This window comes from Neovison vison, chromosome 3, assembly GCF_020171115.1.
Source record: "Neovison vison isolate M4711 chromosome 3, ASM_NN_V1, whole genome shotgun sequence".
Taxonomy (NCBI): Eukaryota; Metazoa; Chordata; class Mammalia; order Carnivora; family Mustelidae; genus Neogale; species Neogale vison.
This window is the reverse complement of record NC_058093.1, coordinates 149011972-149035844: the sequence shown is the minus strand read 5'-3', so window position 1 is coordinate 149035844 and position 23873 is coordinate 149011972. Positions and strand designations below refer to the sequence as shown.

Genomic DNA, 23873 nt, shown 5'->3' with positions numbered 1-23873 from the left:
CCGTTCTAACCCTTAGCATGGCCAATGGAAAATTAATTGGTTGCAAAGTGCATATCTAATTACAACATCCCGCCCCTGCCACAGAGACGTTCAGATGTTAATTATAACATATGCATCTCAATAACAGACGGTAGCATTTCATGCAGCATTAATAACGCCACATGAACCGCCCAGTGCATACACAAAGCTTCCTTTTATCTGCCATTAGGACAGACTTTGCACTTGCAGCACGGAAGCCTTCCTGCCCCTGAACCCAAACGTTTCCCTGGACCGTGCCTAAGTCCTCAGTTCTCTCTACACAGAGGTCCCTACCCAGGGCCGTGCCACGGTCGCGGGGAGGGGGCGTCGGCCGGCGGGTTTCGGACAGTCTCCGCTGCGTGCGCTGCATCCCCGGCGTCCCGGCGGCGCCCAGCTCTCCAGGGCCCGCCATCCCGGGAAAGAAAGGCGAACTACATTACCCAGCAGGCCTTCTGCCGCCCTCTTTCCTTTCAAGTCTTTGCACGTGGCCGGAGGGGAGGGAGGGGCCGGGACGTCACTCTCCTACATTCTCTTTCCCTGTGTCAGAGCAGGGATCTTTTTTTTTTTTTCCTTCCTCTACGCCCTCCCCCCCACCCGCCCGCCCCTCCCTCCCTCTCTCTTTCCCTTCCCTCCCTCCCTCCCTCCCCTCCCGGTTGGGTTTGTGCGCTGGGGCGCCGATCCCCTCCGCAGCCGGGACGCGCGGAACTCGAGGCAGGAGTCGGCTCTCTCGAGCCTTCTCCCTCCCTTCCCCTTCCCTGCCCCCTTCCCCCACCCCCGACTCGGACTCGGAGCGGCGGCCGGAGGAACCCCGAGGTGAGCATCCCCCCGCCCGCCCCCCTCTTTCAGTCAGCTCGGCTTGCGGATCGATTCGGGGACCCGCCGGGAGGGCTGCGTGACGTGCGCGTGCTTATAGATAAACCCGAGAAAACCGCCCCAAACAATTAGCCCCCTTCCCCCTCCCTGCGCCCCCGGCTGCCCGGCGTCGGCGCCGATCCTCCGACCCCCTCTCGGTCGCGGACTGGACTCCACGATCTCGCCCCCTCCCCAGGGTCGCCCCTTCCCCGCAGGGCTCCCCGCCCAGTGGGGAGCCTCAGCCTTGGGGCTCCCGAGAAGAGGGGGTTCTCGGGGGGCGCACGGCTGGAGCCCGGCTCGCGTCCGAGCCGCGCGGTGTAGCCGCTGTCATGTGCCGGGTTCCGAGCCGGGGGGGAGGAAGAGAGCGAGCGTGATTGCTCTCCCTTTTGTTTTGAAGCCCGCATTTGCTGCATCAAGCAGTTGCTTTAGTACCAGCCAAACTTGCAGCTGTTCTGACCGCGCTCCGCCGAGGTAGGGAGCGCGGCCCTGGGTGGCGACTCCGGGCCGGAGGCTGCTGCGCTGGCGGCTGCCGGAGGGACTCCGAGAGAGTGTCTCCACGCAGCCCCTCCCTCCTGTGGTGACTGATTGTGTCTGTAGCAGCGGCCGTGCGAGAGTGTGTGCGCGCCCGTCCCCGCGAGCGCGGGGATGTCTGTCGTCTAGACAGGCGGCACCCTCCCTCCGTCCCCTGTGAGCCTGCGGGCCGCGGGGGGCGCGGGGGATGGGAGCAGAGGAGGAACCCGAATCGGTGCAGCCATTGCGGTCGCAGTTGTGGACATTCCCTACGGTGGTGATTCTGTTGGCTTTATTATTATTCCTGTCGCCGCGGTGTAATTGGGCCTGGGGAATAGATCCGCCCGGCCGAGCGGCGGTTAAGTTGACAGGCTGTGAAAAGCCTGCTCGCGGTGGCGAGTGACCCGAGTGGCCGCGGGGTGGGCTCCGGCTCGGGCTCTTCGGGACGACGAGCAGGTGACTGTCCTGGACGCGGGTCGTGGGGGGCAGGGAGGGCAGGGGGTGGTGGTTCGGTCTGCGGCAGCGGAGGTCCGCGGCCCAGAGGACCACGGGCCCGAGCCCGGGTGCTTCTGAAGGAGGCGTCCCGGGGACCGCGGGTGTGAGTTGGTATGTCTTAACACTGACGTTAAAAGACAATCGGGGTTCGGAACCCCTCCTCTGGTCGGCGTTGGCTGCTGGGTTTCGTGGAGTTTTCAGGGCTGGGGTTCTGGGCCGGGTGTGAGCAGGGAGGGGGTGCGGCTTGTAAAGGGGAGGGCTGGCTGCGGGAGGCCTGTGTGTCCCCACCCCAAGGAGCGAGGCGTCGCCTCCCCCGCCCAGCTGTTTGTGTGTGTGTACACACCGCTCTGGCGTGTGTGGGGGGGCGGGGCGTGGAGGGGACAGAGCGCGGCGTAGTGGGGACTCGCGTGGGCCCGACTACCGGGTGAATCGTCCCGCCAGCCCCCTCGCGGTCCCAGTTGGGGTCTTAGTCATGTGTGTGTGTCCGCGCGCGCGCGCGCGCCCGGGTTACTTGGACTGGGGGTCTTGCGGCTATGCGACCGGGGAGCCCCTGCAGCTGCGTGTGCGCGGAGTCGGCGAGGGAGTTCCGGACTCGCGGTGGCGCGGGAGACCCGCCGTGCCTCCCTCCGCGTCCCCAGTGCCCCCTGACCCGGCGGTGCCGGGCGCAGGTCTGGCCGGGCGGGGAGCGAGTGCGCGCGTGTTGCCGCCCCCCACCCTCCCGACGCGCTCGGGTTGACCCTTGCTCCGAGGCTCTCTGTGGCTGCGCGTCCCCGCGCGCCCCGCCGCTGCCTCGCGGACCCTGGAGAGGACCAGTGCGCTCTGCGGAGCCCCTTCCCGTTCTTCGTCCTGTAGACGGTGGGGGGCAAAGGCTGCCCGGCCCGCCCAGTTAGGGCTCTGCTGCCCGCGCCGCTACCGGGTGCCGGGCGAGTCGCTCGGCTTCGTCGCCTTCGCCGCCGGGTCTGTGCCGCCGGGAGATTATCTCCCAGGCTAGGGGCGGGCGCGCAAAGGGAGGACGCCGGTGGAGTGCGGGCCCGCGGCGGCTGGAGTCTCGGGAGAGCGAAAGTGACACAGCACGAGCGCCGCCGCCGCGGGAGCGGGAGGGGAGAGGAAGGAGCCGCCCACAGCACGGGGAGGGGCCGCGGGCTGTCCGGGCCCGGTCCCTCCTGCCCCGCGCGGGGTCTGGCCCGAAAACCTCTGGAATCCCAGCTTCGGGCATGCTCAGCCAGCGCAAGGCAATGGCCAGGCTTTCCAGAAAACCGAATCATATGAGAACAGAGTGCGCCGAACAAACGTTAGGTGTGCAGTACCTCACAGGACCCACTCAGGTCGCCTGAGGAAACTCCCTTTGAGTATGTGAAACAGGATTCGATTTACACACAGATCATCTCTGGTGTGTCAAGTGTCTGTCCTAGATAATGTATGCTTGTAGGCAGGAATTTTGTAACGCATTCTGGGGTACAGCGCCATCGGTGATTAACAGATTTCCATAATAATAGTATGTTTGTAAGACAGTACAGGGCGTTTCTTCCCCCCCCCATACCCACTTTGAATCATCACATTTATTAAGAGGGTCCTATGAGGTAGGGGGTTATTAACCCCATTTTATAGATAAGCCGGCTGAGACTCAGAAAGTGCCATGACTTGCCCAAGGCCTTTAAGAGGGGGAAGAGCTACTTTCTCCCTCTCTGTGGTCTTGTGATTTCTCTTCTCAGCCTGCGGCTTTTCATTCAAATAATGGCCACTATGGGTGTGTGTGTGTGTTTGGGTATTTTGTTGTGTTTTGTTTTGAGATTAGGTGTTGGAACCCCAGGAAGTACTGAACCTGGGTAAGGTCCTAAATTATACTGGTATTTCTTCTTTGCCAAAACAATGTTGATTTGTTTCCAGTTCTAGTGAGAATAGCCATTAAAGAACAGAAGTAGGCACTGCTGCATTATGCATCTGATAATTTGTTAATGGTGAGTGGTTATCGTCTTTGATACATGCACTGTACCAGAATCATACCATGTAATAAATTCATACAGCATGCGTGTTTATGTAACACCTGCCTGTGTTCCTATGAGTATGTTTATGGATTCAGTGTCCTTATTGAATCTACGGTTTATTCTTTAGGTGCTGGTTTAAGTGTAGATCCTGGAGAAACCATCCCAGGTGATCCTGCCCTCTGCATCTCCGGGGATAGGGAAACCCTGAAAAGAGCAAAGAGTTCCTACATGCTGGATGTATTTTTCAGAGTTCATATGCAGGAAGGGTTTCAGACATAGCCTGGAGGGTTATTAGGTTTGGCCAACTAATCACTCATTTACAACTATGTATTGAGTACCTACATGTTTCTGTACCTAGAAGTGTGTGCAAAGAAAATTGAACACGTAGTGCCCTCCTGGTAACAACATATTCCAGCTGCGGAGATAAATGTAAGATTTTAAGTCCAGCATATGTTTATTGAACATCTATCTTAGGCTAGATACTCTACTGTGTTTGGGGCACACAAAGATAGTGTAGTAGAAATACCTACTTTGTAATGCAGTAAAACATATGATTCACAGCCTGCAGAGGAGAACAAATCATAAATACTTTAGAGCACTCACCTTGGGACTTAGTCAATTTCACACTTGTTGGTCAGAAGGGACTCCTAATGCCAGTTCCTTTCCAGAGCAAATGCAAGAGGGAGCAAGAAAGGAAGAACAGCCTTCTGTCCCTTGTTACCCTGGGCTTCAGGCTGTCTGTACCCTCCCAGGTGGGCCTGAAGGTATGTCCTTCTGGGGAAGTTAGGCAGTCATCTGCTGAAGTCAACCAGCGGAGTGCTAAGCAGCGGGGAGCTGAAAGATGGTTCTCCATGGTCCTGCCCCAGCTCTCTGGGGCTCCAGTGGGTTGTGGTCGGCTGCCTTCAGTGCTTTTCTAGGGCTTCTGCCAAGGTCTCACTCAAGCCTTTCCTGGGCTTAGCAGTTTCTGTCTTGCAGGTCAGGGTGGATGTTTTCCTATGGGTCTGCTTTTTATCTGTTCATTCCCAAATTCACCTCTAGGGTCCCTGACACGGTCTCCGTTTGGGGGTCTACTAGCGTGGTTTCAAGGTTCCATTGTTTGTTGTTCAGATGATGAAGGAGGAAGCAGGAGGTGGTAGGTAGGATGGAGAGAGAGTCCCAAGCCCGGAGAGAGAACAGGAGGTTCAAACAGACGGGTGAATCACAGTTGTTGGGAATTTTCCAAATGTGGTGGCATTGTTACATAGCTTACTGATAACATGGCAGCTTCTTTTGATGTTCTTTTGTTGGGGGGGATCCTCTACCTCTCTGCCTCACTGCCAACTCAGTCACTTCAGCTCAGCTGTTCACATTCAGGTTTTTCTCTCCTGCCCTTCTGCCCTCCTGCCTCGAGCTGCACACAATTTAATTTAGAACAGTGCTATGTTGGTGGCCTTCTCCCTGAATTTCACCATGCTATCGACATCTGCCTCTTATTTCGCAGTTAAACCCAGGCCACAGCTGTGGTTCAGAACAGGGAGGGGGAAACAGATACATCTCCAGATTAAGCACCCACATCCAGGATGGGTCTAACCAATGAGCTGATCTCCATGTGAAGACCCTGAGGCCCATCAAGGTGAAACGACTTGCCCAGCATCACTGAGAGCCCTTGGCAGAGTGGGACAAGAATGTTCAGATTTTGATGCCGTGATCAATTTTCCTTTTCCATATTGTGGTGCTTTCTGAAACAAGTGGGGTTCTTACTTCCCAAAGAGTGAGAATGTTACCTCTTCTCTGCTTTCTTCTGGTTCTGGGAAAGGCTCTGGAATTCACCTCTGAGTCTCAAGGTTCCTTTCCTTTGAGACTGCCCTTCCCTGCCCTGCCTTTCATCTTTGGCATCTAGGAATCCGGCTGAGGGCATAGATTTGTGGGAGGTGGTAGGCCTGGGGACTTCTCAGGGCACTTAGGTTTGGCCTTTGGCTTTCCCTTCTCATGGCAGGGTCCTCAGCAACCTCCCAAAATTGTTTGCAAAGCTGTTATGTATGTGCATTTTTCTAGGAAGAGGACCCACACATTTCACTGGATCTTCACCTGACTCAGTAAGGACAGAAACTACTGGCAGGGATAGTGGAGTGGGGCGGGTGGCTGGTTGGCAGAGGAGACTACATTTGTTTTGGGTTTACAGTTTGTGAAGTACTGCACACAAGTGATCTCATCTGCTTTTTACCATAGCCCTGCGAGGCTATCAGCATTATTCCCATTTTGTATACGAGGAAATCGGGCCTCCAAGGTTAGTGACATGCCCAAGTCACAAGGAAGCAGTAGAGCGGGGATTGGAACCCAGGTCTTCAGACTTCAAATCCAGTGCCTAGGGCTGGGGTGGTCATCATATCACATCATATGACAGTTTTGTAAAAAAAAGTTTTTAGAACTTTTTATGTCCATCGTTGGTTCATGTCCAGCATGGAGTCAGACCCAAGTGCTGGCTAACTTCCTCAAGGATGGGATGGAGAAAGTAAGGAAGACAGTTATCATAGCACTGATATGTAGATGGGGCCAATGGGGTTGATTTTGTGGAAGAGATGAATTGGGGAGTTGGTCTGAGGTCCCGGCAGACCTAGAATCGGTTTTCAGTTGGGGCAATGGCCCAAACGTCTGTAAAGGGGAAACTGTGTGGTGAGCATAGTGGTTGAGAACATTCTGAGGGCCTTAGAGTAAAAAGATCAAGGGGCTACCTGTTCTAGAATCAGAGATTGGGGAGGGCTTCCTAAGGGAGACAATGTAGGAGCTGAAGGCAAATAGATGAAAAGAAGAAACCAGCAGGAGAGGAGACAGAAGTGAGAAGGAACAGCGTGTGCCTAGGAGGGGTGACCTGAGGCTGGGCATAGCCAGGGATTGCTGCAGCAAGGTTAACTTCAAAGGTGGAGAGGCAGACATGGACGGCACAGATCCAAGAGAGCCTGCCCCAGGGAGGACGTTGGCTGTCATACTGCAGGTAGAGCACAAAGGATGGGACTTTAAGCAAGGCTGAGGCGCGCTGCCCTAGATCAGTGGGGAATGTGACCTGGAGCCCTGAGCCAGGAGGCCACTGGGCTGATGAGGCAATGACAGGTTCCATCTAGGATCCAGGTCTCAGGGGATGAAGCCTGGAGCCAGGACCATGAGTAGAGGGATGGAGGCAAGGCTGTGCATTAAAGACATTTGGGGACTAAAGTCTGCAGTGACTGCTTCGCTCGGAGGAATAAAGGAGAAGTCCCAGGGACTTGCAGGTTTCTGGCCTCACTAATGGGGTGGATGGCAGCCTTTACCCAGGGGTGAACTTGCGGTTGTCGGAGCATGTCGACTGAGGCTGGGGTGAGAAGGAGGACCACGTGAGCTCCGTGGTAGATGGTGTGTTGTTGGATTTGAACTGCGGGTGGGAGGGTCCAGTGGAGCTGTCTCCGGGAAAACAGTGTGCAGGGTAGCAGCCCGAGGAAGATGTGTGGGCAGGAGCTACAATGATGGGAGTGGGAAAGAGCTGCTTGGGAGCGGGACCTCGCCAGGGGGCTGCTGTAGACAATAAAAGACCTCTTCCTCCCATTGTCAGAGAATCCTTTGTCATGCCCAGCCGGTGGCCCGCTGTCGTCAGGGAAGCCAGGGCGGGGATGCTGTGTCATGCTGGAGGCCCAGCTGGCAGGATCCGGCGACAGCTGAGCGCACACTTCAGCTGGGAGCCTTGAGAGTGAGGGGAGAGGCGTGTTCATTTTTAACATCCGCGGTGAGCGGAGCCCGGTTCCAGGCGCTCGGGGGGTGAGCAAAAGGGCAGGGAAGCCTGGCCCGGATGGGGACAGAGGAAGCCTCGAGAAAGCTTGTACTCCCTGTGCAAGTCGTAGAGGATGATTTCCATAGTGGACCCTTGGCAGGTACTTCTCATTCCTCATGCACTTGGAGAGCTGATGTGTTTTAGGCAGAGCTCTGGTTGTTTCAGTTTTGAGTCTTTGGGGCCTGAACGAGCCGCACACAGTAGGTGTTGTACCTGCAGTTGGATATCGGCAGGGATGTGGCCGGAGTTCGTTGTTCGGGGTGGGAGGCCAGCCAGGGAAAGTTCTTGTGAGCAAGTCCAAAGAGGGTATCCCAACACTGAGTTAAAATATTTTTAGTATCATAGTGGAGTAAAAATCTTGAAAATCGTCCAATTACCAAGCACCTAGAAACGCTGGATAAAATATAACTAGCATCGTTTCGAAGAAAAGCGGAGCTCGTGGAATGGAAGGGAACTACCCAGGGGACTCGAAACTGAGTGTGGACAGTCGGCTTCCACTCGGGCTGGGCCAGTCCTGGGGGTTGGAGTGTGAGGGATGGTTGCTAATCTCAGAACCAAAGGGGGTTGAGTCCTGGCAACGTCTCCTCCGGGAGACCAGACGGGCGTTGGAATGGAGGGCCCTTCCTACACTGGGCCCCTGCAAAGGTTTTCACACTTGGAGAAAGGAGGGAATAGACATCAGCCCATGAACATGGATGTGGGGGAGGAGGAGCTTGGCAATCTTGGCCTGGATTTCCCCCACGCCAGTGGGGCAAAATCAGCCCTGGAAACAAAATACCTTAGGCCTGTTATGGCTTCGGATGTCCACCACAAATGTGACCTAGAGTCCCCAAGAGGACGAGTTAGCTGATAAAGTGTCCAGGGACCAGGCTACCCCAGCCCATGGCTCTCAGCTCCCAGGGGCACCAGGAAGATTCTGGGATTCCTCACCCTTCACTAACTTGAGTATCTACCACCTTGGAGAGAATACTGAATGACCCAGGTGGCCTGAATGAGTGACAAGGAGGAGAGAGAGGCCGGAGTGGGAGAGGAGGACAGGTGGGAACCTTCAAAAGGGCGTTGGAGACAGCTGCACGCCTGTGGAGGCGTGTGCAGGGCCTGTGAAGGGCTCTTCCCGCCCCAGGGCTTCATCTCTTAGTAGAAGCTTGCAGACAAGCCCGTCCCAGAAGGCCAGAATGTTCTACCTTACCATTGACTCAGGACAAGTCCCCACAGAGGCTTCCGTCCAAGTTATCCCAAAGGGTGCCCTATGCAGACTCCAACTGCTATGGGTCCCCCGGTCTGTGTACCGCATCATCTCCCCCATGTCCAGTTTCCTGGAACTTGAAACTCGGAAACACCTTAGAGTTCCCCATTCAGTCTCCTAGCCAGTGTGGGAATCCTGGCTTATCTCGCTCCAACGCTTCCCGCTACCCGCAGCCAGGAGCCTACTGTTCTGTGAGGCAGCCCCTTCCCTCCTTCGAAGCCTTTTGCAGTTGGAAAGACCTTCCACAAGCCTCAGACAGCACCCAGCCATTTCCCCCCATGGCCCCTTCGGCTGTTGTGATTTTCCAGACCCTCACCATCCTGTTGGCTTCCGCAAGAAGGGCCTTAATTTATCAAGCTAAGATTCTGTAAGAGAGTGTCCAGCCAAGTCCCATCTAAACTTACTGAGCACCGAGGGAGTTTTTGCAGATTGCTGCGAGTTTAGCCGAGCTGGCTGCATAGGCACAGTCTGTGATGTAGAAGTTTGGAGAAGCTTTGGCTCTGTGCTTTTCAGATTCATATGGAAGAAGCAACAGCATACGCTGCAAATTTCTTCCTCCAGCACCCAGAATACACTGCAGCTCATAAGCTTGTAAGTAAGTGACTCCAGGATTTGAGGCCGGGAGCTGGCGTTGATGGGGTATCCCTTTATGATGGGCACCAGCCTAGACGTCCTCCGTATGCCTCCCTGAGTGGAAGTAAGGTCTGTGAGGGAGACAGGCAGAGAGGCAGAGGCGTGGAGATGCCTAACAGTCCCTGTGACCGTTGAGGCCCAAAGTTATTCAGAAAGAATGTGTGTGGTTCCCTCCAGGGTGGGTGGAGCTACAATTCCCAAGGCTGCTGTTCCCTTTTAGGGCCTGCCTCCGGGTCGGCCCTGTCACGATCTCACCGCTAGTTGAGAAGCCACAATATGGCGAATACGAATTCACTATATTCGTGGGTCATTAGCTGAGACACTGAAGAGTTTGAGCACATCTTGATGAGTCCCGGGACTGAATGGTGTTCACAATCAAGAATGTTTTTTCAGGCATGTAGTTTATCTGTCTTGGGGTCTGTCTGCAGTGCCCTGGGCTGTCCTCAGGGAACAAAAGGCCTTCTGCTCCCTTGTATGTCCAGGATGGTTGGGGTCTGTGGGATTCATAGATCCCCTAGGCACCACGTTGAGTTCGGCAGAACATGAGTTGCCTGAACAGTGAGGTTGCCTCAGCCAGCTGGATGTCCAGATAAACACCGCCGGTTTCACACAGGGCCTCAGCTGACAGGGCCCAGTGGCGAGGGTCAGGAATTCTGGGAAAGCACCCATTTTTTTCTCTTCCCCCTCCAAAAGTTGTTCCTTATGCTGGTTTGCCTCCAACCTTTTAACTTAAGGCCCTTACCTCTGTTAACATTTGGTTCAGTTTAGCAGACATGTGTCACGTACCTGCTGTGGGACAGGTGAATTTGGGGAACCTGGCAGGGTCCCTACCACCCACCTTCATTTTGGTGGGGAAGACGGAATGGCCTCATGTTTGTATAATGTGGGAAGTCTTGGGTAAGAGGAAAGAAAAGTATGCTGAAGCCAGCCAGGGCAATGATATTTCTTTTGTCCAAATGCAGAAACATTTTAGAGTGAAAGGAGTGCTATTAATAATCACGTTGGGACACAGATGTCACCTGGGCCAGTCCTGGGCCACTGAGGGCTTATGGCCACATGGACCAGGGATGTAGTGTGGGTCACACCTGACACCATCATCACTCATTTGCACCGCAGGACACACAGGGAGATGAAGGATATAGTGCCTACAAAGAAACTGACAACCGCTTCCCCATTTTGTTGAGGAGCTGGAGAGGAAAGCATTTTCTGTGGGGACTGTGGGCTTAAAATTCTGATGAATCTTAGTTTTCCAGCCACAAGGATCTGTCATCTGTCTCACCCCGATCTCAGTTTTGAGGTTGGAGCTGGAGGTGGAAGTTTGGAGAGCTGAAAACCACCTGGCTTGTAGGATGCGCTTAGCGACAGGTACAAGAACACTGGACTCAAAGGGCTTAATAAACAAGGTGTTTATAGACTAACGGAGCCAGAAGTCCGAAGGTAGGGGTTCTAGGGTTGGTTAATTCAGTGGGTCAGGGATGATTTCAAGGAGTTCATCTAACCTTACAGGCAAGCATTTTCAGCATTTTGGCCTTTATCCTCCAGCTTGTCTCCTCATGGTCATAGCAAGGCTGCCCCTGCTCCACACATCACCTGTTCTCATGTAACTGTGTCTGAGAGTGGGCAGGACAGTGAATTTCCCCTTGAGTTTTAATTTTTCAAGCATGGACACCTTTCCCAGAATCTCCCTGCTAGAATTTCCAGCAAGTGCCATTGTAGAGAAATGGGCGGCTACTTAAGCCTTAGCTCTGTGGAGGCTGAGAAAGCAAGTCTTGGTGTTTTCTGCCTCATCTACAGGAAGAGGTGAGACTGCTTGCAAGCGAATGGGGAGGAGAATCATGGTTGGGTGAGCATTGATTATTGTTTGCCTCAACAAATTTCAATATGATTTTATTGACTTATTTGGGGGAGTTGTCAGCTTTATTGAGAAATAATTGTTTATACCTTAATATAATCGAAGTGAAAAAAATGCACCCCCGGCTCTGGAAACTGATCTGCTTTCTTTCACTATAGTTTTACCTTTTTTAGTGATTATTATTTCTTAACTCACAGGTGTTATTGGAGCATAGGACCCCAGGTATCTTATGATGCCTTTTGCATGGTCTCAGTAGGTGGGTTCTGTGCCTTCTCCCCCTGCCAGTAGCCTGTCTCCTCCTCCACCACTGGGACTGAGGGGAGACCCTGGCAGACAGAACTGTCCAGAGGCAGGGAGCCTGTGTCGCAGGTGGCCCAGACAGCAGGACTGAGGGGTCGAGGCTCTGGCTGGTTGATGGCAGACATAGGTCACCTTTGAGGATAGCTATGGGGTTGAAAGAAGAAATTGCTGTGGATGTGGATACCTTGGGTCCTGCAGAGTCTTGTCTGTACTGATTGGGAAGTCTGGCCCTAAAGAAGGACACTATCTCCCCTTCCTCAAACCTCTGTCCCCTTCATACAGACAGCCTGGGCCGTAGGTGCCGGCCCAGTGTCCTGGGACAAATCCATCCCTGTTCAGGTCTTTATACACTCTGCTAATCTGGTCAGTTTCATCTTCCCCTCCACCTCCGGACTTGGTCTGTAAATCTTTAGGGCACTTGGCATGTGCTGTCACTCCCACTATTCCTTGGGGCCTCACCTGATCTGTTCTCTGAGATCAGAAGCACCTTGATACCATCCTAGTCTGAGTCATCTGCAGATAGATCCTAGGACGGTGCCTGCCATAGGGTCCATGCTCCGTGAAAATACATTTTTTTACAGCAAAGTTCATGTTGCTAGAAAGAGGAAAGGCACTTGCTGCTCTTGGCCATCTCCAGATTTAAAACCAGGTCATTGTGGGGGCAACATGGGGCCCTGTGTGAGGTTTCTGGATCTCTACTTAATCCTTCCCTAAAGCGGAAGGAAGGTAACCCACCATGCTGTTAGGGGTGGAATTGGAACCCCCATTACCTCGAATAAGACTGTGTTTGGAGACAGAGCCCTTAAAGAGGTAATTCAGGTAAAAGGAGGTCCTACGGGTGGGCCTTAAACCAATACAACGGTATCCTTAAAAAAGGAGCACATGGGGGGCCTGGGTGGCTCAGTCACTAAGTGTCTGCTTTTGGCTCAGGTCATAATCCCAAGGTCCTGGGATCAAGCCCCACATCGGGCTGCCTGCTGGGCAGGAAGCCTGCTTCTCCCTTTCTCACTCCCCCTACTTGTATTTCCTCTTTCTCTGTGTCTCTCTGTGTCAAATAAATAAATAAAATCTTTAAAAAATTTTTTTAAAAAGGGCATAGAGACAGAGGCAAGACACAGAACTAGGACACCCGGGAGATGAGGACAAAGGGGGAAGGCGGCCATCTACAAGTCAAGGAGAGAGGCCCCAGAGGAAACCATGCTGGTCTTCATCTCAGCCTTCTAGCCTCTGGAACTGTGGGAACACAGAAGTCTCTTGTGTAGGCTTTCCTAGTCTGTGCTACAACTCCAGGTGCGTGTGTGACTCCCAAACCTGGACTTTTCTCTCTGAGCGGCTGTGTTTGCACAGCAGGGAAGATGTCTCTCAACCCAGGCATTGAACAGGTGGTAGTTCTCCTGACAACCCTGGGCCAGTTTATTTGTTGGTTATTACAGTTATGAGTACTTAGTGAGCCCTTCACTTGTGTTTCATTAATTAGCCTTCACAACCTCTCTTCTATAGTTGAGAAAAGGAAGGCACAGAGAGGGTAAGTAATTTACCCTCGGTCACACAGCTCCTAGGTGATGTAGTCAGTTTTGCTTGAGTTTTGCCTCTGAAGGATCACCCACAGAGATGGACAGGTTGTGCTGAGGTTCCCTTGCAGTGATCTGAAAAGGTCACCGGTCTCAGGTCTGCCACTGGTGACCTGGGTGACCTTGGGCAACTCACATCATGGTTGATGTTTTCTCCTCAGTGACCTCAGGGATTGGATGAAGAATTATCCAACATCCCTGCTTGTCTCCCTTTGAGGTCCCCAGTACTCCAGAGTAGGGATTAGGTCCTCAGCCTGGACTGGCGTAGGGAAGGAAGGGTCTCTGTGATGTCATCTTTGACATTTGCGTACACCGAAGACAGCAGCTTGGGGGCTGCCTGATTTGGCCATTTGGACGTATGGCTTGGCAGCTTGCTCCTTCCCAATAGAATTAATTTTTTCAATAAGGTAGACATTATCTCTGCCCCAGGCCAGGCCCCGTTCTAGGTCTGTTAAGGATGTGGGCTCTGAGTGAGACCCTCTGAAGGGGATGGGGAAAGGGTTACTGGGGAGTCATGTAATGTGTTTTCTTCCTCCGGGTGAAACGGAAGTGGTTGACTGTGGCCACATTCACGCTGGAGAGAAACCAGCCATGGGGGCGGAACCTTGGGAGCCCACGTTGAGCCCAAGTCCTCTGCATCTTGGCCCATCTGGTTTCCATTTCCTGTTTGAGCCAGGTGGACAGCAGGTGAGGGTGAAGGCGAGAACAAGGTGAGAACTGGGATTCCACGGGCTGAAAATGGGTCCGTTAGAACAAGAGGAAGGTTGGCTGGGCTGCTTAGGGACACTGTCGGGGACCTGGTTTTAACCCGGGCAGCCCCGCTCCTGGTTTATCCTCATAGGGTTTTAGTGATTTTTTTAGTTACCCCATTAGAGCCAAGTTTATTTAATATATCTGTAATGGATTTCAGACCCAGAAAAGCACTGTGTCAAGTTTCTAGTTCCCCCATGGCCTGTGCATGATCTCCACAGTTCCCGAATGCCCATGCCCAGGCTCCAGCATTCAGAGGCCTTCAGATCCCAGTGGGTGCGGGTTCACTGAGCAGGCTGCTTGCTGTGGATGGGTAGCTGTCCATTAGCACCTCGGAGCGTGCCCTTGTCAGAAGCACGGGGTCGTTACTCCTGATGTTCTTGGGAGTTGGCAGGGCTAATGTTGCTTCTTCCATTGGGAGACCGAGGCAAGAGAAACCAGTGAGAAAACAAATTAAGGGCTGGTTCTCCATTCAGGAAGCACCCTTAACTTTTATGCCTCTGAGTAAGGCATTCATTCTTCCGATGGAGTGTAGGCTGATTTTCATTTGACTATCTATGACTTGCAAAAAATTACAACTTTTAAAAAATTTACAACATTTAAATGTGCCTCCAAGGGGAAGAAAAAGTCCGTGGAACTTGTGATCGCACTGTTGCTTAACAGGATGCTAAGTTTAATAAAAAGTCGATACAAGGTCAATAATAATATTATAGCTGGTGATAGGAGCAGGACGGACAACTCCAAGGTCGTGAATTTTGCGAAAGGCTGCATAAGCAAGTTGGGTTGGGTTTATGTCACTTGGCATTGGGACAGTTTTGAATAATAGATGTTCCATTTCAGCCTGAGGCTACCTCTTTTCATGTACCAAGTGTGGGTTCCTAAATATTTATTAATGCATATAAAACATTTATATATATGGCCGTAATTTGTATTCATAGAACATGGTCGTTAACTGAAGACAACCTCAGTAAATATTTTTGTAAAGCAAAGAGTCCTTTTATACAGTCTTCAGTTTTTTTCAAAAGCAGACGTTTTGTAAATTTAGACTTTCTAAACCGTAACTTCTGTCATCCAGGACTTTGATAACCAGAAACTTCTTCTTTTTTTTTTTAAGACAAGGATGTCATACATCCTGCTTTTTCATTTTTTTAAGATTTTATTTATGTAGGGGCGCCTGGGTGGCTCAGTGAGTTAAAGCCTCTGCCTTTGGCTCAGGTCATGATCCTGGGGTCCTGGGATCGAGCCCCACATCGGGCTCTCTGCTCTGCGAGAAGCCTGCTTCCTCCTCTCTCTCTGCCTGCTTGTGATCTCTGTATGTCAAATAAAAAAGATTTTATTTATGTATTTATGTATTTATTTGTCAGAGAGAGAGAGAGCACACAAACAGGCAGAGTGGCAGGCAGAGGCAGAGGCAGAGAGAGAAGCAGGCTCCCTGCTGAGCAAGGAGTCTGATGTGGGACTCGATCCCCAGACCCTGGGATCATGACCTGAGCCGAAGGCAGCGGCTTAACTGACTGAGCCACCCAGGCCTCCCAACCAGAAACTTCTTAATTGGCCCTCGAATAACCTCAGCACAATGACAGTTAATATATTTAATTGTCAGAAAGGTTTAGCATCTCTTGTGCTATGGTAAAGAGTGTTCTGTTTGACATCCATTCACCAACCACTAATAAATACTCTTGTCTAAAGGTAACTAAGAGGCACATTTTACGTCTAACTTATTCCAATAAACCCGTCAGAGTTTTGCTGCTCAAATTCAGGTCATCTGTAAGAGTTATCCTGAAGTTGGGATAATGACTTATCCCACTAGACTCAACATTTTTAGGCCAATGTCATCTCTTCCACGTCATGAGCCATGGTGACTATATTTTCTGAATGAAAAATCAGGTTGTGCGTTTGAATATGTGAAATCAGGACTCTCTCAACTGGCATCTTATGTCTGAATTGGGACTCTGGGGTCTCATTCTCAAATTTGTTGTTATGCTTATATGAATTAAAAAAAATTTTTTTTGATAAAAAATATTGGCCCTATCTCCTGAGATATACTTTCTCTTTTCTAGTTCCCCCCCAAATATCTTCGCACCTTATGATTCTGCTCCCAATATGATGTGTGTATGGGATTTCCACACCACCAAGCAATCCCCTGACACCAACTGGGTAGTCTACGATCGAGCTCCATTCTGGCACTGTCTCCCTGGAAATAGGTCAGATCCCACAGGTTAAGGACTTAGTCCTACAAAATACCTCCTTTTCCCAGAGATAGCATCAGATCCCAAAGGTTAAAGGCTCAGTTCTATAAGACCCTCCATACTGCCACCCACCCCCCAAACACACCAGATTCAGACACTGTGCTTCTGATTGACTATAGATTGGAGATTCCAATGACCCTGCTCCTTAAGTTCCATTGATTTGTTACAGTGGCTCCCAGGACTCCAAGAAACATTTTGCTTACTAGGTTACTGATTTATTATGGAAGGATATAACTCAGGAACAGCCAGATGGAAGAGATGCATAGGGTGGGGTGTATAGAAAGACCCCAGAGCTTCCATGACCTCTTGGAGCATGCTATTCTCCCGAATCTTCATGTGTCCACCAACCTGGAAGCTCTCTGAACCCTGTCGTTGGGTTTTTAGGGAGCTTGATTACAGAGGCATGGTTGATTAAGTCATTGGCCATTGGCAATGGATTCAACCTCCAGCCCTTCTCCCATCTCCTGAGGTCAGGGGGTGGGATCGAAAGTTCCAGCCCTCTAATCACAGGGCAAGTTCCACGGCAAGGAGCCCTGTCCTTAGGTGCTTTCCAAGAGTCCCCTCATTAACAGAACCTACTTTGGGTGGAAAAGGGCTTATTAGGAATGCAAGACCTTTTTTCTCTCATAAATTCCAAGGGTTTTAGGAACTCTCTGATGACCAGATCTATGTCTGTTATTATAAATCACAATATCATATACCTTTCTCTGCACAACAGAATGTGAAATCTGGGGCCTGTATTCCCATCCCAGCCCCCAGATTCCTAAAAAACAAAACAGTATTTTCTTGAGTGACCTGTGGAAGTGAATAGCTTTGTGACCTGAGCAAGCGGTTGACATGTAAGAGCCTATTCTAGTTCGTATTGCTGTGCAACAAAGCACCCTAAAATTTAGTGACTTAAACAAAAAGAGTCATTAATTCTGCTCATGAGTCTGCAATTTGGGCAGTGCCCAGCAGATGCAGCCTGACTGTATCCGCATGGTGTCCGCTGGGCTGGCTCAGGCCGCTCCCAGAAGATCTCTTCCAAGATGGCTCAGTCCCATGGCCAGCAAGATGGGCTGGCCATCGGTTCTTCTCCATGGAGCTGCTCGGGCTTCCTCTGAGCACGGTGGCTGGCTTCCAAAGTGAATGTCCCAAGAAACAGGAAGGAGAAATGGCCGATTTCTTCCAGGCTGGGCCTGGACGCTGGCTCACTTGTCACTCCCACATGCTGTAGGTCAAGCGGTCCCTGAGTCTGAATTCCTGGGGAAGGGACAGAGAGACCCCGTTTCTTGATGCGACCAGAGTCAGACATTCTGGGGGTCATGTTTAAACCACAAGAGCTGGTCTCATAGAGACGGAGCACCCTTCCTTCTCACAGACCCTCACCGAGACACAGATTTTATCTGCTCGTCACCATGGTGTGTGGAGGGATGAAGAAAGAAATGTTTCTAAAACCCTTTTTGCTCGTTTTGAATTCTGTGAAGTGCCTTTTATATTGCAGTTCTTTAACAAGTGGCTTGCCCCTGTCATGGGTATGGGGAAGGGGCTGTACTTAATCACTCCCAGAATTCACTGAAATAAGGATGTCCAGGCCCCTGGCTGTCCTGGGTGGGACCCTTCCCCTGCATGGCATCCCACTTAGCGACAATCCTACAGTCCTCGGAGCAATCCTACAGTGACAAGCTCCTGGGCTGCCAGCTGGGGGGCTATCGAGATGAATCATGGGACACCCCTTTCCTGGGCCTCACCTTCACCGAGCCCAGGGTGTGTGTCATAGATGGAAAGTGGTGGCCTCCGTGTCACTTCTCACGGTGTGCTCTTTAACTGGCAGAACACCATGAGCATGTTCTGAATGCAGGGTTGATTTCTCTCTCCCTTTCTGGGCTCTCCATTTTCAAACAGGGCCTAGGAGGGCAGAGACCTTGGTTCCAGCTGTCAAATAACTCCCTGCTGTGTCCTCCTCATCTGTAAAGTAGGGCATTGGGTCTAGTCCAAGGGTTGGTAAATACAAAAGGCCCACAGACCCAAGCTGGCCCAATGCATGTTTTTCTTTCTTTCTTCTTCTTTTTCTTCTTCTTTTTTTTTTAAGATTTTATTTATTTATTTGAGAGAGAGAGAGAGAGAAAGAGAGAGCATGAACAAAAGTTGGGGGAGGGGCAGAGGGAGAAAGAGAAGCAGACTCCACGCAGGGCTCCGTACCAGGCCCCTGGAATCATGACCTCGGCCAAAGGCAGACCCTTAACTGATAGAGCCACCTGGGCCCCTCCCCGACCCTGCCTGGTTTTCTAAGTGACGTTTTACTGGAACAGTCACATCTATTGCTGGGAGCGTGTCCGTGGCTGGCCCTGGCTCCTTGCAGCAGAGACTGTATGGCTCACAAAGCCTAAGATATTTATCCTCTGGCACTTCACAGAAAGTTTGTGGACCCCCTGGTCTAGGATAATGCTTTTCAAACTTAATTTTAGCCACAAAATTTTTTCTTCAAATAACTTTTAACACTTTTTTTGACCAGTAAGTCAATTCTAAAATTTACCGTGTGCCAGGCACTGTACCAGGTGCTTTAACAGTATCAATGGGTTTAATCCTTATAAAACCCCTCTGAGATGGCTGTTAGTATCCTCCCCGCTTTAGAGAAGAGAAAACGGAGACAGGGTTACCAGAGAGGTTAAGTAACTTCCCTAAGATCACACAGCTAATGAATAACAAGAGCAAGATTCAGATTCAGCAGTCTGGCTCTGGAGTCCATGTACCTACCCACTGCTCCATGCTGCTGCTCCCTGGTATTCTCCTGGGAAGACTGGGTAGAACGGGGCCAGCCGGCTAGAACTGAGTGGGGATGATCAGTTTCTTCCCCTCATACCTTGGCTCCTCTCCCTGCCCACAGGGCAGACTGTATCTGATGATCTCAGGAAGCTATAAGGGTAAGGTCCTAATCTTGGAGAGGGGACTTTAGCTTGTTTTGCCTTCAACAGCAGGCATTGACCCTGGTTTTTGGAAGCTCAGGCAGGCCAGGACTTGCAGAGAGCACTGTTCTCTGGGAGTAAGGACTCCAGACAAACACCATTTCTAGACGATCGTAATTATGCCCAATAAAAATGAGTGCTTGGAGACCCAGGTGCGTATTCCAGAACAATCACTGGCAGAAGGCATCTTTCAATTAATTGCAGTGCCCCAAACAAGTATTAAAACCAATAAATCTATTTGGAGCCAGTTCCGAGGGTCAGAGTGATTTACTTCAGAATGGAGTCATAAAATTCAACAAGGGCTGACTTCCCATGCTGAATGTCACCTTCCTAGTTTCCTCCTACCAGCAACTGGAGGAGTTAGAAGGTTAATGGCAGCATTTCCTGGGGGGAGGGGAGCCTGGGGCTGCAGGAGGGCCCTTGGGGGTCTTCCCTGTATGCAAATTAGCTGTCTTAACTGAGCCCTCCTTTCCCGGAAGTGAGGAGTCTGCAGGGATAAAATACAGCCTTCCCTGCCCTTTGGAAAGGCTCTTTAGAGCCAAAGGAAAGCTGACCTTGATCTTGGTGGAGGTTTGAAGGTGACTGGATTCTTGGGGGAATTTATTCTTTGATGTTTGGCTGGTCTCAGCAATGGTATCTATTTAGTTTGGTGATTTAAGAGGATCCCTGGTTCTTAGTGGACCCTCACCCCTGCCCCCGTCCCTGGCCAGTAGCTCCTCTGCCCTAGACAGAGGGGGTCTGCCCTATTTTGAGGTTTCTGCTGTTTCTGCCTTTTCTCATGGGCCTGTGTCCCTGCCTTCCTCAGTGGGGCTTGGGACTCCCAAGTGTGTGTAGTCTAGGCTCTTTCCAGGGGTTCCCTTCCTGTCCCAGGTCCCTGGCCTTGCCTTCTCCCCCAGCCAGCAGCACACTACTTCTCTGACTTCCCCAGAATGATGAAAGAATCTTTTTAACAACGAGGCATCCCAGTTCCTTCTCTGTAGGAGATTTCTGATTTGGGGGAGTGGGGTTTAAGTTCTTCAGATTTGTTTTGACTGCTCTCAGCCACTTTGCTCTCGTGGTTTATCCAAATTGGGTTTTCCCTTGTTCTCATGAGCCTGCTCTTCAGAAATGCTCCCTCCTTGTAGTCCCGCTGTCTTAGGCATGGCCAGAGTCCATCCTTGGGAGGCCCAGAGGCCCAGGAGGTCCAAAGCAAAAGGGGCTTTTGTGGGAGTGGGTGGTATTCCTCCTTTTCCCAAATGCTTTGCCTGCCACCTGGAATGCCAACAGGGACCTTACAGACCTGAGGGGTGAGACCGCCCATGTGGGGATGGCCACAGGTCCGTGCCCCTGTCTTGGGGCATCTCCATGTGCTACAGACCGCCCCTCCCCAGGCCCTGATAGGGGTCTCCAAAGCCTGGCTCTCCTCTAGATTCTCCTAGAAGAATATTTGACCTTATTCACCTAATAACTAACTAAACAGAAAACAGCAGATACTTGAATAAAATGAAGCTGTTTAATTTGGGGGGATATTTTGGGAAATAGAAGTTTGGTTCTCAATGAAGATACCTCATTAGTCCGTGTAGATTTTTCACAACTTAAAAATGTTACTGAAAATCCGGTGCTACCACTGCATTAAACATCCACTTAAAATCATACACACACACACACATATTTCAAGAAGAGAATTGCCACCTCATCACTTGAACATTAGGGTAATTTTTGCCTTTGCTCCCTTTCCCCCTTGAATGGCAATGGCTGCCTTGCAGGTATGTTAAATAATTTTGAATACTTAAGTAGCCCAGATTTTTCATTTGTTTCAAGTCCTGTTTCTTGCCGCTGAGCCCCCAGTTTCCATAGACCAGAGCAGCTGTGTCACCACGGACTGTCCCCTTTTAGTCTGTGCTTCCCGGCTGTCCAGGCCTTTTCCATCCTCCTGCTAAGGGAAATGGCCAGGATTGTCACCCTCATAAATAACGCCAGCTGCCACTCATCTGTGTCGTATTTTGTGAATGTACCGAGGACCCTCTTGCCTTCTATGTGGGCCAGCACAATGATGCTCTGAGAGATTAGATCTCACGCAGACGTTGCGGCTGACGCCGGGACCAGAGGCCTCATTCTCTCCGTCTCAACTCATGCTCTTTCTGCCTCACCCCAGAACCAGCCGCAGACACAGACCAGTCTTCGAGCGTTAGTTCTGTAGAATGGGGCAATAATAGTGCCTCTTTCCTAGGGCCACTGCAAGGCCGAAGTGGGCAGGTGCATGTGCTTAGGACAGGGCTTGCTGACAGTACCGTGAGCTCTTAGGAGGGGTAGTAGGACCCCCACTATGTGCTGGATGCTTTGGGGGACAGATGGATCGTGTGGCTGGGGCACATCCAGAAATGCAGGTAAAACCGCAGCCCAAAGAAGGATCATGCAAGGTGGGAAGACTGGGCTGGTGTATGTGACCTCCTGACTGTCTCTCCCATCTGCATCTCAGGGCCCAGAGGTCATCACCTTTCCTTTTCCAGCGCAGGTTGACCAGCAGGCCAAGGATGAACATGAGGCAGCTTATAGAGCTGAACTAATGATTGTTTTCGGGAACATGGTGCCTCTTACCCAGGGATCTCGGCGTGCTCTGTATGCTTTTTTCAGCAGTGCTGCCGGCCCATTTCACAGACCGAGGCTGTGGCCTCTGGGCATTCTGGCCCCCAGCCTTGCCTCACATGCTACAGTTTGTGTCACCGGGCACGCGCGCGCACACACACACACACACGTGCACAGATCACCAACAGGGGAAGAAGTGTGTGGTGCGTGAATGAGGGGGAATTTGTTCATTCATTCAGTCGGTATACCCTTCAATATCCTGAATCCCAGTCTAGCTGCTGGGATGCTGCTGTGGGCAGGACCAAATCTCCTGGAGCTCTCTGACCACAGATGAGGGCACGCTCTGAAGGGGAATAAAGCAGGGCCAAGGGCCGGGGGTCTGAGAGAGGAACAGTGAACGGAGGGTAGTAACGGCGGAGTCCTGAAGGAAGTGGGGGGTATCCGGGAGGGTCCGGAAGCATTGTCTGTTTGAGGAGCTTGACCACTAGGACCAAAGGGAGTGAGCAAGGGGAAAGGGGTGGCCAACTGGCAGTGAGGCTGCAGGGGCCAGGTCTTGCGTGGGCTTGGGTGAACTTGAACTCATTAGTAATGGAGGAAGCCTCTGGAGGTGTTGAAGGGCGTGTGCAGGGTGTGAGCTGAGACCATGTGGGTTGGATTGTTACCTGGGGAGGGAGCTCTCCCTCCCGACCTTGGCCCTGAACTGTGACTTGGGAACCTCCCACATGTCCTGTATTTCTGGCTTATCCAGGGACCTCTTGCCTTGAACCCTTGAGGAAGGCCGCCCCCATTCTGGACATTGCAGCGATCTAGGGACTGACATACCCCTCTCCAGAATGCTGGGCCCCAGCCACTGTGGCGGTGTGCTTCTGCAGAATCCTGTCTCCTGACTGGGAGCTTCTGGGACTCAGTGCCTCTTTGTGCTCCTTTCCATGAGTGGCGCAGAGGGGCCTCCCCAAAGCTGATAAGGAAGAGAGGAGGCAAATCCCCAGATTAGGGGGCCAGCACCTCAGGGAAGGCACTTAGAAGGGAAGGAGCTATTTCCAGAGCCAGGCTGGGCTCTCGGGGGTCAGGGGTCGGGGGTCGGTGGTCGGGGATGGAGAGGTTGGTCTCGTTGTGACGCAGCAGGGACATTAGGGACACCAGGAACACCCTTCCAATGCTGTGGGCAGTCACCCTATTCCACTGCTTGGTTTGGGAGGTGACAGCTAGGATGGCAGCTGATGCCTCGGGGCCAGCCTCTTCCTCTCACTTGCCTCTTGGAGAGGTGTTTCCCTTTGGGGTGGGAGTTCCAGTTCTTTGTCTCATCCAGAAGGAAACAATAGCTTTGGAATAGCTGCAGAAATCCCCTTGAGGGTGGCTTCGGCTAGATGACAGGACAGGGACTTTTTGGAAGGGATAAGTAATGCCGGAGCCTAGAGGACAGGACTTGTGGCACCCATCTTGTGGCTAGCAGTACCCCATAGCCAGGAACCCACTTAGGTCAAGACCAGGCTGAGAAACTATAGATTTGGATTTGGATCCAATCATTAATTTTTTTTTTTTTAAGATTTATTTATTTGAGAGAGAGCATGGGGGGCAGAGGGAGAGGGAGACAAGCAGACTTCCCAGTGATCAGGAGGAGCCCTCCTCGGGGCTCAATCCCAGGACTCTGAGATCATGACCTGAGCCAAAATCAAGACCCAGATGCTTAGCTGACGGAGCCACCCAGGCGCCCCTCGATCATTAAAAATTTTTTTAAGTCTATGAAACAGATAGTCAAAGAGTTTATAGTCTCATTTATTCAACAGACTTACTCAATAGTTAATTTTTTTTTTAAGATTTTTTATTTATTTATTTTCAGACAGAGATCACAAGTAGGCAGACAGGCAGAGAGAGAGAGAGAGAGAGAGAGGAGGAAGCAGACTCCCTACCGAGCAGAGAGCCCAATGCGGGGCTCGATCCCAGGACCCTGGGATCATGACCCGAGCTGAAGACAGAGGCTTTAACCCAGTGAGCCACTCAGGCGCCCCAATTTTTTTTTTTAAAGATTTTATTTATTTGACAGAGAGAGAGAGAGAGATCACAAATAGACAGAGAGGCAGGCAGGGGGGCAGGAAAGCAGGCTCCCTGCCGAGCAGAGAGCTC

At 51.6% G+C, this 23873-nt stretch overlaps 1 protein-coding gene across 2 annotated transcripts in view; it reads left to right on the top strand.

The window, feature by feature from the left end:
- Positions 1-649: 649 nt before the first annotated feature.
- The window catches only part of CTIF (cap binding complex dependent translation initiation factor), a 281396-nt gene continuing 258172 nt past the window's right edge, over positions 650-23873 (top strand). For both annotated transcript variants that reach the window (XM_044243025.1, XM_044243023.1), the window contains exon 1: positions 650-831. The gene's annotated coding sequence lies outside the window, so the exon portion shown is untranslated. The remainder of the gene's footprint in view (positions 832-23873) is intronic.